Consider the following 19,958-nt stretch of genomic DNA (forward strand, 5'->3'; position numbering starts at 1 on the left):
AATAAATTGGTTAGTCTCTAAGGTGCCACAAGTACTCCTTTTCTTTTTGCGAATACAGACTAACACGGCTGTGACTCTGAAATCTGTCTAGTTCTGTGATTGTTCCTGTCTGCTGTATAATTAATTTTGCTGGGTGTAAACTAATTAAGGTGGTGGGATATAATTGGTTACATAATCATGTTACAATATGTTAGGATTGGTTAGTTAAATTTCAGGAAAATGATTGGTTAAGGTATAGCTAAGCAGAACTCAAGTTTTACTATATAATCTGTAGTCAATGAGGAAGTGACTGGGTGTGGGTGGGCATGTGGGTGTGTGAGATGGGAATGGGGGTAAGAAAATTGGAATCATGTTTTGCTAAAGGGGGAGATGGGAACAGGAATGGGGGTAAGAAAATTGGAATCATGTTTTGCTAAAGGGGGAAATGGGAACAGGGAATGGGAGTAAGGAAGTTGGAATCATGTTTGGCTAAGGGTAGGAATGGGAACAGGGACACAGGTCTAAGGCTCTGTGGTGTCAGAGCTGGGAAGGAGGACACTAAGGAAGGAAACTGGAATCATGCTTGCTGGAAGTTCACCCCAATAAACATCGAATTGTTTGCACCTTTGGACTTCGGGTATTGTTGCTCTCTGTTCATGCGAGAAGGACCAGGGAAGTAAGTGGGTGAAGGAATAAGCCCTCTAACAACGTACACTGAGTTTTCCTTCTGTGTCCACACCAAGAAGCATTCCCAGACCTCATTCCTTTCACGCATACCAGGTTCTTCTTTTCTTTACTGCACCCTATGATTGCCTTCTCAGGGCAGATTACATCAGACACACAGTAGAACTGATCAATGAAATTGTTTTTAATTGTTCACTTTATTAATATAACTTCATAAGCAAAGTTTTATGAATGAAACAACAACATTTATTCATAAAACCGGTTACCCCAATGACTGGCTAATTGAGTTTCACTTTCAATCCAATTGCTGCTTAAATCGCTGAAACTTGCACTGCTTCAACATTGTAACTTCTGCTCACTTCAAATCCAGACTCCAGCGAGAAACTGCTGAATTGGAATTCATTTGCAAATTGGATACTATTAATTTAGGCTTAAATAGAGACTGGGAGTGGCTAAGTCATTATGCAAGGTAGCCTATTTCCCCTTGTTTTTTCCTCCCCCCCCCAGACGTTCTGGTTAAACTTGGATTTAAACTTGGAGAGTGGTCAGTTTGGATGAGCTATTGCCAGCAGGAGAGTGAGTTTGTGTGTGTGTGTGTGTGTGTGTGTTCCGGCGTGTGGTGAGAAAGCCTGGATTTGTGCTGGAAATGGCCCACCTTGATTATTATGTACATTGTACGGAGAGTGGTCACTTTGGATAAGCTATTACCAGCAGGAGAGTGAGTTTGTATGTGGGGGGGTGGAGGGTGAAAAAACCTGGATTTGTGCTGGAAATGGCCCAACTTGATGATTACTTTAGATAAGCTATTACCAGCAGGACAGTGGGGTGGGAGGAGGTATTATTTCATGGTCTCATTTGCAAATTGGATACTATTAATTTAGGCTTAAATAGAGAGTGGGAGTGGCTAAGTCATTATGCAAGGTAGCCTGTTTCCTCTTGTTTCTTCCTACCCCCCCCCCCCCCAGATGTTCTGGTTTAACTTGGATTTAAACTTGGAGAGTGGTCAGTTTAGATGAGCTATTACCAGCAGGAGAGTGAGTTTGTGTGTGTATGGGGGTGGGGGGGATGTGAGAAAACCTGGATTTATGCAGGAAATAGCCCGACTTGATTATGTAAAGAGTTGTCACTTTGGATGGGCTAGCACCAGCAGGAGAGTGAATTTGTGTGGGGGGGTGGAGGGTGAGAAAACCTGGATTTGTGCTGGAAATGGCCCACCTGTTGATCACTTTAGATAAGCTATTACCAGCAGGACAGTGGGGTGGGAGGAGGTATTGTTTCATATTCTCTGTGTATATATAAAGTCTGCTGCAGTTTCCACGGTATGCATCTGATGAAGTGAGCTGTAGCTCATGAAAGCTCATGCTCAAATAAATTGGTTAGTCTCTAAGGTGCCACAAGTACTCCTTTTCTTCTTTGTGTGTATATAATGTCTTCTGCAGTTTCTACAGTATGCATCCGATGAAGTGAGCTGTAGCTCATGAAAGCTCATGCTCAAATAAATTGGTTAGTCTCTAAGGTGCCACAAGTACTCCTTTTCTTTTTGCGAATACAGACTAACACGGCTGTTACTCTGAAAACTATTTCACTGATCAGTTAAAAACCCGCAAACCCCCTTGCACCAGCTAGAAGGGCCCATTCTGACCGTCTAGTCATGGAATCATAGAATATCAGGGTTGGAAGGGACCTCAGGAGGTCATCTAGTCCAACCCCCTGCTCAAAGCAGGACTAATCCCCAAGGTTTGCCCCTGATCCCTAAATGGCCCCCTCAAGGATTGAACTCACAACCCTGGGTTTAGCAGGCCAATGCTCAAACCACTGAGCTATCCCTCCCCCCTCAGGGGGAGGGGAAGGGTGTCTCAAACACGTGGTCTGCGGAGCTTTTTCCTGTGGCCTGCCATAGCTCCCCTCACCTTCCGCCCCTCTGAGTGTGCTGTGTCCCGCTCCTCGCCTACCTCCCAGTGCTTCCCGTCACCAACCAGCTGTTTAGGACTTTCCAGGAGAGAGGGGAGGAGGCAGAGAAGAGGCGGGGCCGGGCGGGGATTTGGGCAAGGGTTTGGAATAGGGGCAGGGAGGGGGTGGAGTTGGGGTGTGGACTTTGGGGAAGGGGTTGGAATGGGAGTGGGAAGAGGTGGGGCAGGGGTGGGGCCTCACAGAAGGGGTGGAGTGGGGGTGGGGCCGGGGGCGGGGCTTTTGTATCTTTGTATGAAAAGGCGTCAGTGATGCAGCCCTTGGGGCAATGTACTAGTCCTCATGTGGCCCTCGTGGTGATTTGAGTTTGAGATCCCTGAGTCTGATGACTTGCATAGCTCAGGCAGAGAACCTGACGCAGGCCCATAGCATGTAACTAAAGAAGAGTATATTCTAGAAAGAAAGAATCCAGTTGTGGTTTAAAGACTGAAAGTGATGGAGAATTTCCCAGATGAATCCCAGAGAATTACCCTACTGTTGTGTAAAGCCTCCGCTCAATCCAGCAGAATGTGATTGTAAGATTTCAGAGTAGCAGCCATGTTAGTCTGTATCCGCAAAAAGAAAAGGAGTACTTGTGACACCTTAGAGCCTCAGTGAGCTGTTGCTCACGAAAGCTTATGCTCAAATAAATTTGTTAGTTTCTAAGGAGCCACAAGTCCTCCTTTTCTTTTTATTGTAAGATTTGTAACTTTTCAGTCATTGCTAGTCAAACGTTGTAATTTTTAATCATTGTTAGCATAGCCTTTTAAATTTTGTAATTTTTGCAAGTTTTGTAACCTTTTTAGTTACCACTTGTATAACCCCCAAGCTTTGCAATATTCCATTAGGGGGATCAGGAAGAGTGTGAACAAGGGAGTGTGTGTGGGAGATAAGGGAGTGTGAACAAGGGCGTGTATGTGGGACTGGGTGGAGAGGAACTGCAAGGAGAAAAGAGCCAGGAGCCAGGTGTTGTTATGCAGACAAAACTACACAGGATCGTTTTAGGGGACAAGACAAGATGTCATGTTTATTATAACACAATTTGATTTATGACCAATAACTAATATCTAATACCTTTGTATACACACCCACACCCACACCCAATGTTCTGCAGCTGCTGTATTGTTAACAGTCCTGAAAGTAGCTTGGGTTCGTTGCTTGTGGCGGCTAACTGGCCAGGAAAGCTGGGCATGAGGAAGGGCTGGGTCTCTGTTGGGCATGCACCCAGGCCCTTCCATGCTGGCAGCAGAATGTTACCCTCCAAAGTCTTCCATCTCATCCATCCTTTTTGTAGGCTTTAGTTTGAATCCAGAGTTTATAGGTCTTGCTGTGTCACGCTGCCTCTGGGTCTAGTGTGATCACCCGTCAATTGCAGTCATGACTTTCAGCCTGGGACCTGGCTTTGATGTTTCTTCAGTTGTACTTTTGTTCTTTTCTTTTGAGGGTGGACTCCTCTTACTTTGTCAGGGCTGTTGTCTGCATCTTCAGGGGTTGGTGTTTACACTTTATTTTATCAGGACGGGCTGGGGTTGGAGGTTGATTCCATCATCCACACATCCCTCATTCACACATCTAAACTACACTAATAAGATTACAGCAGGGTTTTGCAAAATGGGGTGAGCATTTTAAAATGGAGTTTGAGTTACAATATGGACAAGTGTAAGGAATAGCAAACAGTGAACAGAAGTTACAATATAGACAAGTATAATGAATGACAAACAGTGAGCAGAAGTTACAATGTTGAAGCAGTGCAAGTTTCAGCGATTTAAGCAGCAATTGGATTGAAAGTGAAACTCAATTAGCCAGTCATTGGGGTAACCGGTTTTATGAATAAATGTTGTTGTTTCATTCATAAAACTTTGCTTATGAAGTTATATTAATAAAGTGAACAATTAAAAACAATTTCATTGATCAGTTCTACTGTGTGTCTGATGTAATCTGCCCTGAGAAGGCAATCATAGGGTGCAGTAAAGAAAAGAAGAACCTGGTATGCGTGAAAGGAATGAGGTCTGGGAATGCTTCTTGGTGTGGACACAGAAGGAAAACTCAGTGTACGTTGTTAGAGGGCTTATTCCTTCACCCACTTACTTCCCTGGTCCTTCTCGCATGAACAGAGAGCAACAATACCCGAAGTCCAAAGGTGCAAACAATTCGATGTTTATTGGGGTGAACTTCCAGCAAGCATGATTCCAGTTTCCTTCCTTAGTGTCCTCCTTCCCAGCTCTGACACCACAGAGCCTTAGACCTGTGTCCCTGTTCCCATTCCTACCCTTAGCCAAACATGATTCCAACTTCCTTACTCCCATTCCCTGTTCCCATTTCCCCCTTTAGCAAAACATGATTCCAATTTTCTTACCCCCATTCCTGTTCCCATCTCCCCCTTTAGCAAAACATGATTCCAATTTTCTTACCCCCATTCCCATCTCACACACCCACATGCCCACCCACACCCAGTCACTTCCTCATTGACTACAGATTATATAGTAAAACTTGAGTTCTGCTTAGCTATACCTTAACCAATCATTTTCCTGAAATTTAACTAACCAATCCTAACATATTGTAACATGATTATGTAACCAATTATATCCCACCACCTTAATTAGTTTACACCCAGCAAAATTAATTATACAGCAGACAGGAACAATCACAGAACTAGACAGATTTCAGAGTCACAGCCGTGTTAGTCTGTATTCGCAAAAAGAAAAGGAGTACTTGTGGCACCTTAGAGACTAACCAATTTATTTGAGCATGAGCTTTCGTGAGCTACAGCTCACTTCATCGGATGCATACCATGGAAACTGCAGCAGACTTTATATATACACAGAGAATATGAAACAATACCTCCTCCCACCCCACTGTCCTGCTGGTAATAGCTTATCTAAAGTGATCATCAGGTGGGCCATTTCCAGCACAAATCCAGGTTTTCTCACCCTCCACCCCCCCACACAAATTCACTCTCCTGCTGGTGATAGCCCATCCAAAGTGACAACTCTTTACACAGTGTGCATGATAATCAAGTCGGGCTATTTCCTGCACAAATCCAGGTTTTCTCACATCCCCCCCACCCCCATACACACACAGACTCACTCTCCTGCTGGTAATAGCTCATCCAAACTGACCACTCTCCAAGTTTAAATCCAAGTTAAACCAGAACTTCGGGGGGGGGGGGGGGGGAGGAAGAAACAAGAGGAAACAGGCTACCTTGCATAATGACTTAGCCACTCCCAGTCTCTATTTAAGCCTAAATTAATAGTATCCAATTTGCAAATGAATTCCAATTCAGCAGTTTCTCGCTAGAGTCTGGATTTGAAGTTTTTTTGTTTTAAGATAGCGACCTTCATGTCTGTGATTGCGTGACCAGAGAGATTGAAGTGTTCTCTGACTGGTTTATGAATGTTATAATTCTTGACACCTGATTTGTGTCCATTTATTCTTTTACGTAGAGACTGTCCAGTTTGACCAATGTACATGGCAGAGGGGCATTGCTGGCACATGATGGCATATATCACATTGGTGGATGTGCAGGTGAACGAGCCTCTGATAGTGTGGCTGATGTTATTAGGCCCTGTGATGGTGTCCCCTGAATAGATATGTGGGCACAATTGGCAACGGGCTTTGTTGCAAGGATAAGTTCCTGGGTTAGTGGTTCTGTTGTGTGGTATGTGGTTGTTGGTGAGTATTTGCTTCAGGTTGCGGGGCTGTCTGTAGGCAAGGACTGGCCTGTCTCCCAAGACTTGTGAGAGTGTTGGGTCATCCTTTAGGATAGGTTGTAGATCCTTAATAATGCGTTGGAGGGGTTTTAGTTGGGGGCTGAAGGTGACCGCTAGTGGCGTTCTGTTATTTTCTTTGTTAGGCCTGTCCTGTAGTAGGTAACTTCTGGGAACTCTTCTGGCTCTATCAATCAAAAACTAGACAGAGATTATACAGACAAACAATAGCAAAGTGGGAACTACAATGACAAGACAACACAGAAGTGAGGATTTCACATCCCAGCTATTGATAAGTGAGTTCTTGCCAGACAGGATGCTATCAAACTAAGTTTCCTTTTACATTTTCTAGGCACTTCCCTTTCTCTGGAGGTGATAGGAATACAATCCTGTCCTGATAGTGCCTAACAGCCCAATAGCACCTTATTTCAATGTGACTAGTTTGGAATGTGAGGATGTGACTGTTCGCTTCCCAGCTTATGGCTGCCTCTGCTGCTTAGCTAAAGGCCTTAGCCTAAGAACAGGGCCTCAGACTGTCACAGTAAGAGAAGGCCCTTACACCAGCAGATAGTGATTTTGATTCTTTCTTTTATACCTCTATAATTAGCCAAGTGATAAGAATACACCTAAATTCTTAAAGTACAGGCCTTTGCAGACAGGCCTGAATATCTATATCCTAACATACGTGACAGGAGCCGCCCAGTTCCAATAAAAGGAAGAAAGCATGCTCACAAGTTCTTCTTCTTGACCTGCTCACCGTCCCAGATCTTCGGCTTCTCAGCTTCCTATGCTGTCTCCAGTAGCTCTCCGCTTGTGTGACTGTGTGGGTGCATGAGGGTATGAATGCATTGAATGTGTGCGTGCATAAATAAGCTCCATCCCTTTTCTGTTTGATCCAATAGCAGCATTTAATAAAACCAATATACGTGTAACCCTGGGTTGGTTTCTAGTGAAATTGAGGTAGCACCTAAGTAATTGTTAAAAATTTGCACCTTATTTCCAGCTTGAACTTTGCTGACTGCAGCTCCTAACTAGTGCGCTTTGTTATGCGTGTGTAGGTTCTGCTATAGGTTGGGTTAAACCTTGAAACTGGTGAGTGTGGCAGCTGCCCTTCATTGCAGGTTGATTGTTAAGGAACAGTTAAGCTTTTTTATGGACGCAGATAGCTGAAACAATAGCATCTCCACTGAAAACACAGGTACATGCAAGGCACATGTGGGTGGGGGGATTTGACTGGATATGGTTTGGTGGAGGTGTGCATGTCTGTCTCCGTGTGAGAGAAGCAAAAGAGAGGCCAGAGAAGCGGAGAGAAGGAAGCACCCAACAACACAGAAGCACTGTGAGAGTGGGCTTTTGAGCTGAGTGTTGGCTAGAAAGGGGCTTGGAGCTGTGAGCAAACACTATGAGATAGTCTACACTGGCAACATTAAAGTGCTGCCGTGCTTGTGTAGTCATGGCACATGTGGCTTATGTAGTCACGGCACATAAGGAGTGGCTCCCAGTGCTGGTGCACTGTCTACACTGGCGGCTTACAGTGCTGAAACTTGCTGTGCTCACAGGAGTGTTTTTTCACACCCCTGAGCGAGAAAGTTGCAGTGCTGTAAAATGCCAGTGTAGACAAGGCCTTAGTTGCTATGTTCAAGGAAACAGAACTCTGCACATTCTTTATAAATGAACAGGATTGCATCAACGATTCTTGGCTCCATCGTCAATTCCTGCCCCTCACTGAGACAACCAGTGTGACCTTGGATCTCAGCTCACCACACTGATCAAATAGGGGTGAGAGTACTTATAGACCATGATTAAATCACATCTTAACCTCTTTGGTAAGCTAAATATGCTGAGGTCCCTCTAGGCCAGTGGTTCTCAACCTATCATTGTGGGCTGCAGGTTGAGAACCACAGTACCCTGCCCCCCCAAATCCCCCTACAGACCCCTGTGCCCAACACTTTGGCCCACCACAGACCCCTCCACAGAGTGGGGCCAGGAGCAGCCCCCAGACGTGGGGCCATGGGACAGCCCCTACCCCCCAACCCTGTCACACAGCAGCCCTGACCCTGGACCCTGCTGGGTGGGGTCAGGCAGCAGGGCAGCCCGGACCCTGCCAAGCAGGGAAGTGCGGCCCTGAGCCCGGACCTGGGTGGCAAGGCATTGCAGCCCTGAGCCCGGACAGCAGGGAGGGCAGGACAGGGCAGCCTGGCAGCCCCAACCCTGGACTCCACCATGTGGGGCAGGGCAGTCAGGGCCCTGCACTGTGCTGCATCAGGCAGTGGGGCAGTCCATGGGCCCAGCAGCCTTTAGTACACAGCTAAGCCACAGCTGTGTGCAAATTGGGCCACATGCGGCCCACGGGTTGAGTACCACTGCTCGAGCCCTAGTTCAGCAAGTACTTATGCACTTGCCTGACTTTGAGTACAAGAATAACCCTATTGACTTCCCTAGGGCTGACATGCTTAGAGTTAGGCACTTTCTTAATACCTTGCTGTACTGGGGAGTCTGATTCTGGCCTGGGGTAGCAGGGATTGCACGTAGATTCTCAGTCTTGCTCCACTTCCATCACGGGGCCCTGTCAACTTAAAAATCACTTAAACACGCATCTCACCTGCTCTTTTTACAAGCATTATCAAAGGCCTTGGTGCTGCAAGCATTGGCCCTCTTGTAAGTCAATGTCCCACTGACATAAGGATTGCTGGGAGAACAGTGGTATTTGTCCCCTCCCCAGCTGGAAGAGCATAACTCCAATGGATTCCAATGGTGTAAACCAGCATAATGCCATTCCACTCCTTAGAGCTTGGTCAGTTTATATCAGCTGTCTGGCTGTTTCCAGCTATGACATGCCAAATCAGTGTTTTCCCCAGGAATTGAAATTAGGGGTGTGTGTTCAAATTTACGGGGGCGGGGGGGGAGGTCCGGGCTGATGAGGGGTGAGACTGTGAGGGTGAAGGTGGGCTGTATGGCACCATAGTAAAAACTGAAAAATGTTTCATGACCATTTTATTAGATTTTAAAATCATCGCACAAATTAAAGTTGGCTACTCAAGCCTTCTATGAGGCACTACATCTACATCCTTCCTGGTTTCTTGTTATAATTTTGCACAACTCTGTTAATGAACTTCTTAAATGCAATGCATTTATCTTTGGTGGCTTCTCATGTGTCCAGTACTTCCATTCCTTCAACTGATATGATCATTACTTCATTCACGTGATCAGGCAGAAGGCAAGTTCTTTCAGAACACGAAATTCTATTCGATGATGAAAAAGAACGCTCAACTGTAGCTGTTGTGACTGGGAGTAGCAAGAGATGAATTCCTACTTCTTTCAGCCCAGGAAACATAACATAAAGATCGGGTCGAGCCACTAGTGATGATAAAAAAGAAGTTGATGTCAAATCTTTCATTCGTCGTATGATATTCCACTCTGTGTTCAAATTCTCTGTTCTGTCCTGAGCACATGGCAGCCCCATTGCTGGTCGTGCCTCACTCCACTCAACTGTCGGCATTTTATAGGACAGGGATCTGTAAAAGCTACCTAGAGGTTGAGTAGAATCTAGAAGTCACTGTTGTAGATTTTTAAGAATCAAGTCTGTGTACTTTTTCAGTTCTTAACTTCTTGTCCTCTTCACTTAAGGATTCAATATAAATGCCTTCATTAGTCAACTTCTGGACTGAAGTCTTGTGTTTCTTCCAGTACTTTTTCAATGGATAGCTCTCTGATTGATCCAAATGTGGCTTCTGGACAAGCTTTCCTGGACAGAGATCTACTACTGTTGTAGCAGATGCCTGGATGGCATTGTTTAATGACCCAAGTGGTTTCAACAGTAGACTTACAAGGGAGAGAATGACAATAGTCTTCTCAGAATGTATTAGCAAAAGTAGCCTCGACCAGCCTCACTCCTTGGATCCATCCCATCTTGGTAGATACTTTCCAAAGCCAGTAATAATGGCTGGAGTAATTTTAAGACAACAGCCAAGGATTGCTCATGAGAAAGCCAGAGGGCTTTCCCAGGTTAGACTAATTTGAACTTCAGTCCCAGTGTATCTTTTATATTTTCCAAGATATTCAGTCTTTTTGGACTCTTGCTGAAAAAAGAATATAATGAAGACATTAAATTTAGAGAAGTTTGCAGCTCCATCAAATGCACAAGCAGCCATCTGTTTGGGGTCCAACTGACAAGCATAACTCTTCTAAGATGTGGGTTGTCACAGATGCAGCCAATCTGTCTTCTGTAACTTGAACATCTAGAAATGAATCTACTGGCCTACCACTGACATCAAGATAACGTACACAATGACTTAATACTTGGTGACCATTTGCACTGGTGCATTCATCAGCCATGTATGCAAATTTTTTTGAATGTGGTGAGAGAGTTCTTCACTTTTTCAGCTGTTGAGTCTTTGATTGTTGCACCACAGGCATCTAGCCCGTCTGTTGAGTTTCTTGCAGAAAGATAGTGAGCGTTTGCTGATCTTGTTCGGAACCAGTGTTCAACTTCAGGATGAACAAGTGACCATGCACTTAACATTGGCCTCCAGTTTGCAGTGTGTGGTATCTCTTGCCTAAATAGAAAGTAGGATGCCACGGCCATGTTTGTTCGCATGAACTGTGTTGTGTCTCCAGCATTCTTAACAGCCTCATTAACACTCACCAGTTGGTCAGTGGAGACTCAGAATTCAGAGGTGCTTTCACATGAGTTCACCTCCCAGGTGGGGGGCAAGAAGGCACCTTGCTCATTCCTCCAGCTGCTCACTGTTCGCTCTGGCCATGGCCACTGTTGTTCGTTGTGCCACTGTTTGCTCCATCGCTCTGTTGCCAATGGCCCTGCCCCGTCACCTTCTGCTGCCACCTGCCACTGTGACCTCTGCGAGTTGGTCTCTTGAGGTTCCACCCAGCTCTCAGTGATTTCAGCTGAGCTCTCAAAAGTGGGGGAACCTCTCTGCTAGAGCAGACTGGGCCATCTCTTCCACAGAAACACTGTCCCACAGCAGGTCTATGCACTTAGACCTGATTCTCAGTGATTTCAGCTGTAGTGATCACTTAACAGAACAAAAGACTATCTTTGGAGCCTAATCAGCTCTGTCTTTAAACAGTGGAGAGGGGCAGGTCAAACAGTACTTGTGACTCAGGCTCATTTAGACTTTGCTTACAAATCATAATTTGAAATTATTAGGTTGGCCAACATCACCAAAATGAATGCACTGACATGGTCATAAAAACAACAGCTGTATAAGGAAGCTAGTCTATGTTCATACTTTTCAAGTCTATTATACTTTTTCAGATACACGTATTTTATCATACACTGTATATGCTTTTAAAATGTTTTTAAAACATATGTTTCAATTTCAATTCAAATTTCCAGACAACCACTAAATTGACAACTCTGCATGTAACAAGTTCACAAAACTCGGGGGGAGGGGTGTCAGGGAAATTCAGGGTGGGTAAACACCCCCATGGGGAGGTGTAGGGAAATCCCTGTGCCAAATGCATGTAGTCTGGCACCAGTCTTCTCTTGAAGCCTTTGTTGCATGCAGAACTGGGCTGGGAACCTGGAGGGCAAATCCTCACTCAGCCTTTCTCCAGAAAGCCTCCCTGCAGGGTTTCCCTGCAGTGCCCCCAGCAGAGCTCTGGGACCCCTGAATGGGTTTGGCAACTTTCCCCGTCCCTGGAGTCTTCTCATGCTCAGGAGACATTGATTGCAACACAGCAAAGAAAACTCTGCAGAAATATTAGTCTCTGTTGCATTACTCAGTATTTGGTAGCCATTTCTCCAGGAGATACAGCCGTTAGCTCCCTTCAAGCTCAGTTTTGCCACCACTCCTCTGCTTCTAGGTGACAGCTTGGGCCCCATTTTACAGAGGGGAAATCAGAGACCCCCAGAAGGAAAGGACTTTCCTGGAATCACCCAGTGGTTTGGAACAAACAGTCACCCCCAGGAATCTTGGCCCTGGCAGAGCCACTGCCTGCTGCAGCCAGTGTGTTGTACTTTCAGCTGTAGACGTCCTCCAGTGTCACACTGAAGTTTCAGAGTGGTAGCCGTGTTAGTCTGTACCAGCAAAAACAACGAGGAGTCCTTGTGGCACCTTAGCCCTGGTCTACACTTGGAGTTGAGGTCGAATTTAGCAGCGTTAAATCGATTTAGCTCTGCACCCGTCCACACGACGAAGCCCTTTTTTTCGACTTAAAGGGTTCTTAAAATCGATTTCCTTACTCCACCCCCGACAAGGGGATAAGCACTGAAATAGGCCTTGCTGGGTCGAATTTGGGGTACTGTGGATACAATTAGACGGTATTGGCCTCTGTGAGCTATCCCAGAGTGCTCCATTGTGACTGGAAAATGCCCACAAACTTTTGAATTTCAATTTCCTGTTTGGCCAGCATGGCAAGCTGCAGGTGACCATGCAGAGCTCATCAGCAGAGGTGACCATGATGGAGTCCCAGAATTGCAAAAGAGCTCCAGCATGGACTGAATGGGAGGTATGGGATCTGATCGCTGTATGGGAAGAGGAATCCGTGCTATCAGAACTCCGTTCCAGTTTTTGAAATGCCAAAACCTTTGTCAAAATCTCCCAGGGCATGAAGGACAGAGGCCATAACAGGGACCCAAAGCAGTGCCGGGTGAAACTTAAGGAGCTGAGGCAAGCCTACCAGAAAACCAGAGAGGTGAACGGCCGCTCCGGGTCAGAGCCCAAAACATGCCGCTTCTATGATGAGCTGCATGCCATTTTAGGGGGTTCAGCCACCACTACTCCAGCCGTGTTGTTTGACTCCTTCAATGGAGAGGGAGGCAACATGGAAGCAGGTTTTTGGGACGAGGAAGATGATGATGATGATGAGGTTGTAGATAGCTCACAGCAAGCAAGCGGAGAAACCAGTTTTCCCGACAGCCAGGAACGGTTTCTCACCCTGGACCTGGAGCCAGTACCCCCCGAACCCACCCAAGACTGCCTCCCGGACCCACCAGGCGGAGAAGGGACCTCTGGTGAGTGTATCTTTTAAAATCATGGTTTAAAAGCAAGCATGTGAAAGGAATAATTTGCCCTGGCATTCGCGGCTCTCCTGGATGTACTCCCAAAGCCTTTGCAAAAGGTTTCTGGAGATGGCAGCCTTATTCCATCCACCAGGGTAGGACACTTTACCACTCCAGGCCAGTAGCACGTACTCGGGAATCATTGTAGAACAAAGCATTGCAGTGTATGTTTGCTGGTGTTCAAACAACATCCGTTCTGTATCTCTCTGTGTTATCCTCAGGAGAGTGATATCATTCATGGTCACCTGGTTAAAATAGGGTGCTTTTCTTAAGGGGGCATTCAGAGGTGCCCATTCCTGCTGGGCTGTTTGCCTGTGGCTGAACAGAAATGTTCCCTGCTGTTAGCCATGGGGAGGGAGGAGGGGGGAGGGGTTAGCCACGTGCTGGGGGGAGGCAAAATGCGACCTTGTAACGAAAGCACATGTGCTATGTATGTAATGTAAACAGCAAGGTTTACCATGAAAGAGTGTACCCATTGTTCTATAAAATGTGTCTTTTTAAATACCACTGTCTCTTCTTTTTTCTCCACCAGCTGCATGTGTTTCAAGGATCACAGGATCTTCTCCTTCCCAGAGGCTAGCGAAGATTAGAAGGCGAAAAAAATGCACTCATGATGAAATGTTCTCTGAGCTCACGCTGTCCTCCCACACTGACAGAGCACAGATGAATGCGTGGAGGCAGACAATGTCAGAATGCAGGAAAGCACAAAATGACTGGGAGGAGAGGTGGCAGGCTGAAGAGAGTAAGTGGAGGGCTGAAGAGAGAGCTGAAGCTGAAAGGTGGTGGCAGCGTGATGAGAGGAGGCAGGATTCAATGCTGAGGCTGCTGGAGGATCAAACTAATATGCTTCAGCATATGGTTGAGCTGCAGAAAGGCAGCAGGAGCACAGACCCCCGCTACAGCCCCTGTCTAACCAACCGCCCTCCTCCCCAAGTTCCATAGCCTCCTCATCCAGACACCCAAGAACGTGATGGGGGGCCTCTGGCCACCCAGTCACTCCACCCCAGAGGATTGCCCAAGCAACAGAAGGCTGGCATTCAATAAGTTTTAAAGTTTTAAACTTTTAAAGTGCTGTGTGGCCTTGTCCTTCCCTCCTCCACCACCTCTCCTGGTGCTTCTCTCCTTCACCACCCCTCCTGGGATACCTTGGTAGTTATCCCCCTATTTCTGTGATGAATTAATAAAGAATGCATGAATGTGAAGCAACAATGACTTTATTGGCTCTGCAAGCAATGATTAAAGGGAGGAGGGGAGGGTGGTTAGCTTACAGGGAAGTAGAGTGAACCAAGGGGTGGGGGGTTTCATCAAGGAGAAACAAACAGAACCTTCACACTGTAGCCTGTCCAGTCATGAAACTGGTTTTCAAAGCTTCTCTGATGCGCACCGCGCCCTCCTGTGCTCTTCTAACCACCCTGGTGTCTGGCTGCGCGTAACCAGGAGCCAGGCGATTTGCCTCAACCTCCCACCCTGCCATAAACATCTCCCCCTTACTCTCACAGATATTGTGGAGCGCACAGCAAGCAGTAATAACAGTGGGAATATTGGTTTCGCTGAGGTCTAACCGAGTCAGTAAACTGCGCCAGCGCACTTTTAAACGTCCAAATGCACATTCTACCACCATTCTGCACTTGCTCAGCCTGTAGTTGAACAGCTCCTGACCACTGTCCAGGCTGCCTGTGTACGGCTTCATGAGCCATGGCATTAAGGGGTAGGCTGGGTCCCCCAAGGATAGCTATAGGCATTTCAACATCCCCAATGGTTATTTTCTGGTCTGGGAATAAAGTCCCTTCCTGCAGCTTTTGAAACAGACCAGAGTTCCTGAAGATGTGAGCGTCATGTAGCTTTCCCGGCCATCCCACATTGATGTTGGTGAAACATCCCTTGTGATCCACCAGTGTTTGCAGCACTATTGAAAAGTACCCCTTGCGGTTTATGTACTCGCCAGCTTGGTGCTTCGGTGCCAAGATAGGGAGATGGGTTCCGTCTATGGCCCCACCACAGTTAGGGAATCCCATTGCAGCAAAGTCATCCACTATGACCTGCACATTTCTCAGAGTCACTACCCTTGATATCAGCAGATCTTTGATTGCGTTGGCTACTTGCATCACAGCAGCCCCCACAGTAGATTTGCCCACTCCAAATTGATTCCCAACTGACCGGTAGCTGTCTGGCGTTGCAAGCTTCCACAGGGCTATCGCCACTCGCTTCTCAACTGTGAGGGCTGCTCTCATCTTGGTATTCATGTGCTTCAGGGCAGGGGAAAGCAAGTCACAAAGTTCCATGAAAGTGCCCTTACACATGCGAAAGTTTCGCAGCCACTGGGAATCGTCCCAGACCTGCAACACTATGCAGTCCCACCAGTCTGTGCTTGTTTCCCGAGCCCAGAATTGGCATTCCACAGCATGAACCTGCCCCATTAGCACCATGATGCATGCATTGGCAGGGCCCATGCTTTGAGAGAAGTCTGTGTCCATGTCCTCATCACTCTCGCCATCGCGCTGACGTCGCCTACTTGCATGGTTTCGCTTTTCCAGGTTCTGGTGCTGCATATACTGCTGGATAATGTGTGTGGTGTTTAATGTGCTCCTAATTGCCAAAGTGATCTGAGCGGGCTCCATGCTTGCCGTGGTATGGCGTCTGCACAGAAAAAAGGCGTGGAACGATTGTCTGCCATTGCCCTGACGGAGGGAGGGGCGACTAACGACATGGCTTACAGGGTTGGCTTACAGGGAATTAAAATCAACAAAGGGGGTGGCTTTGCGACAAACTGAGTGGCCCCCTCAAGGATAGAATTCAAAACGTCAAGGATAGAACTCAACTGGGTTTAGCAGGCTGTTGATTTCATGGAGGGAGGGAGGAGAAAATGAAAACAAAACAAATCTGGTCTATTTCTTGTTTTGAGCCACTTCATCTATCTTTATACATCTTGCTGGCAGCAGACTGTGCAGTACGACCGCTAGCCATTGTCATCTCCTGGGTGCTCGGCAGAAGACGGTGCAGTATGACTGCTGGCCATCATCTTCTGCTGGCTGCTCATTAAAAGACAGTGCACTGCTGGTAGGTCTCAATCTCCATGGGATGAAACTTAAAAGGGAAATGACCTGCCTGAGTCACTTCCATGTTTGCCCAGGCACCCAGTTAAAAGAGCACCCAGGACTACGTTGACGACGGCTACCAGTCATACTGCACTGTCTGCTGCCAAAAGGCAATAAACTGTTGCTGTGTAGCAATGCAGTACCACGTCTGCCAGCATCCAGGAGACATACGGTGACAGTTAGCTGAGCGGGCTCCATGCTTGCCGTGGTATGGCGTCTGCACAGGTAACTCAAGAAAAAAGGCGCAAAACGATTGTCTGCCCTTGCTTTCACGGAGGGAGGGAAGGGGGGCCTAACGATATGTACCCAGAACCACCCGTGACAATGTTTTAGCCCCATCAAGAACTGGGATTTTTACCCAGAATTCAAATGGGCGGCGGAGACTGCGGGAACTGTGGGATAGCTACCCACGGTGCAACGCTCCGGAAGTCGACAGTTGCCTCGGTACTGTGCACACACTCCACCGACTACATGCACTTAGAGCATTTGTGTGGGGACACACACAATCGACTGTATAAAAACGCTTTCTACAAAACTGACTTCTATAAATTTGACCTAATTTCGTATTGTAGACATACCCTTAGAGACTAACAAATTTATTTGGGCATAATGATGGGCAAGATCCCCTGGGAGAAAAACATGAGGGGGAAAGGAGTCCAGGAGAGCTGGCTGTATTTTAAAGAATCCTTATTGAGGTTACAGGGACAAACCATCCCGATGTGTAGAAAGAATAGTAAATGTGGCAGGCGACCAGCTTGGCTTAACAGTGAAATCCTTGCTGATCTTAAACACAAAAAAGAGGCTTACATGAAGTGGAAGATTGGACAAATGACCAGGGATGAGTATATAAATATTGCTTGGGCATGTAGGAATGAAATCAGGAAGGCTAAATCACACCTGGAGTTGCAGCTAGCGAGGGATGTTAAGAGTAACAAGAAGGGTTTCTTCAGGTATGTTGGCAATAAGAAGAAAGCCAAGGAAAGTGTAGGCCCCTTACTGAATGAGGGAGGCAACCTAGTGACAGAGGATGTGGAAAAAGCTAATGTACTCAATGCTTTTTTTGCCTCTGTCTTCACGAACAAGGTCAGCTCCCAGACTACTGCACTGGGCAGCACAGCATGGGGAGGAGGTGGCCAGCCCTCTGTGAAGGAAGAAGTGGTTCGGGACTATTTAGAAAAACTGGACGTGCACAAGTCCATGGGGCCGGATGCGTTGCATCCGAGAGTGCTAAAGGAATTGGCGGATGTGATTGCAGAGCCATTGGGCATTATCTTTGAAAACTCATGGCGATCGGGGGAAGTCCCGGAAGACTAGAAAAAGGCTAATGTAGTCCCCATCTTTAAAAAAGGGAAGAAGGAGGATCCTGGGAACTACAGGCCGGTCAGCCTTACCTCAGTTCCCGGACAAGTCATGGAGCATGTCTTCAAGGAATCAATTCTGAAGCACTTAGACGAGAGGAAAGTGATCAGGAACAGTCAGCATGGATTCACCAAGGGAAAGCCATGCCTGACTAATCTAATTGCCTTCTATGATGAGATAACTGGTTCTGTGGATGAAGGCAAAGCAGTGGACGTGTTATTCCTCAACTTTAGCAAAGCTTTTGACACGGTCTCCCACAGTATTCTTGTCAGCAAGTTAAAGAAGTATGGGCTCGATGGATGCACTACAAGGTGGGTAGAAAGTTGGCTAGATTGTCGGGCTAAATGGGTAGTGATCAATGGCTCCATGTCTAGCTGGCAGCCGGTATCTACTGGAGTGCCCGAAGGGTTGGTCCTGGGGCCGGTTTTGTTCAATATCTTCATTAATGATCTGGAGGATGGTGTGGATTGCACTCTCAGAAAGTTTACGGATGAGACTAAACTGGGAGGAGAGGTAGATAAGCTGGATGGTAGGGATAGGATACAGAGGGACCTAGACAAATTGGAGGATTGGGCCAAAAGAAATCTGATGAGGTTCAACAAGGACAAGTGCAGAGTCCTGCACTTAGGACGGAAGAATCCCATGCACCACTACAGACTAGGGACCGAATGCCTCGGCAGCAGTTCTGCAGAGAAGGACCTAGGGGTGACAGTGGACAAGAAGCTGGATATGAGTCGACAGTGTGCCCTTGTTGCCAAGAAGGCCAATGGCATTTTGGGGTGTATAAGTAGGGGCATTACCAGCAGATCGAGGGACGTGATCGTTCCCCTCTATTCGACACTGGTGAGGCCTCATCTGGAGTACTGTGTCCAGTTTTGGGCCCCACACTACAAGAAGGATGTGGAGAAATTGGAGAGAGTCCAGTGAAGGGTAATAAAAATGATTAGGGGTCTGGAACATATGACTTATGAGGAGAGGCTGAGGGAACTGGGCTTGTTTAGTCTACGGAAGAGAAGAATGAGGGGGGATTTGATAGCTGCTTGTAACTACCTGAAAGGTGGATCCAAAGAGGATGTATCTAGACTATTCTCAGTGATAGCAGATGACAGGACAAGGAGTAATGGTCTCAAGTTGCAGTGGGGGAGATTTAGGTTGGATATTAGGAAAAAACTTTTTCACTAGGAGGATGGTGAAACACTGGAATGCGTTACCTAGGGAGGTGGTGGAATCCCCTTCCTTAGAAGTTTTTAAGGTCAGGCTTGACAAAGCCCTGGCTGGGATGATTTAGTTGGGATTGGTCCTGCTCTGGGCAGGGGGTTGGACTAGATGGCCTCCAGAGGTCTCTTCCAACTCTGTTATTCTATGATTCTATGATAAGCTTTCGTGAGCTAAAACCCACTTCATCAGTGTCTACTTCAGGGCAGACACCTGCCCTGTCAGAAAAACAGGGCAGACACCTCAAGCTTGTGGTGTGTTCTATAATTAGATTTCACCAAACCAGTAACAAATGTGAACTCCTGGATCACTCTACCAGTCTTACCACAGAGTCACAAACAGTCCCCTTAGACTCTCCAGTCTTTCTTGCCACCCAGACAAACTAGGCTTTGTGATAAAGGGTCACTTAAAGCAAAAATCACACCACATCAGGTTACTCCCATTCCCAAGAAACCAGTCACTTACCCCAGATCAATTGGTACTCTAGATCTTACCAAAGACAAGGCAAGGCAGGTAGCTAATTCTATAGTAAATTAAGTAAAGGTTTATTAGCTAAGAAAAGGAAATGAGAAAGTTATTGAAAGGTTAAAGCTGGTAAAACTATGCACAGGTGAGTTGCAGTTTGTAATTCCAAATGGTGGAAGTGATGTAATAAGCTGCCAGTTTCCCAAAAGTCTATTCCGGGTACCCAGATTATAGCTGGGGATCTCTGCTTTGCATCTGGTACACTTCCCTTTAAGAGTCCAAACAGTCCAGAGATGAAGGACCTTTCGTGGAGTCCATGCACATAGCTTCTCACAGAAAACAAGCTGACAATGTCACTACCCACATGGGCTTTTCTTTTGCTGATGGAGAGTGAGGAATGCATTGTGAGTCTTTGACCTCCAATCATCACATACAATGACCACTTGCTTTGAAATTAGCACTTTTCTGTTAAAGTTCTTCATT

This window comes from Caretta caretta, chromosome 24 (genome assembly GCF_965140235.1).
Source record: "Caretta caretta isolate rCarCar2 chromosome 24, rCarCar1.hap1, whole genome shotgun sequence".
Lineage (NCBI taxonomy): Eukaryota > Metazoa > Chordata > Testudines > Cheloniidae > Caretta > Caretta caretta.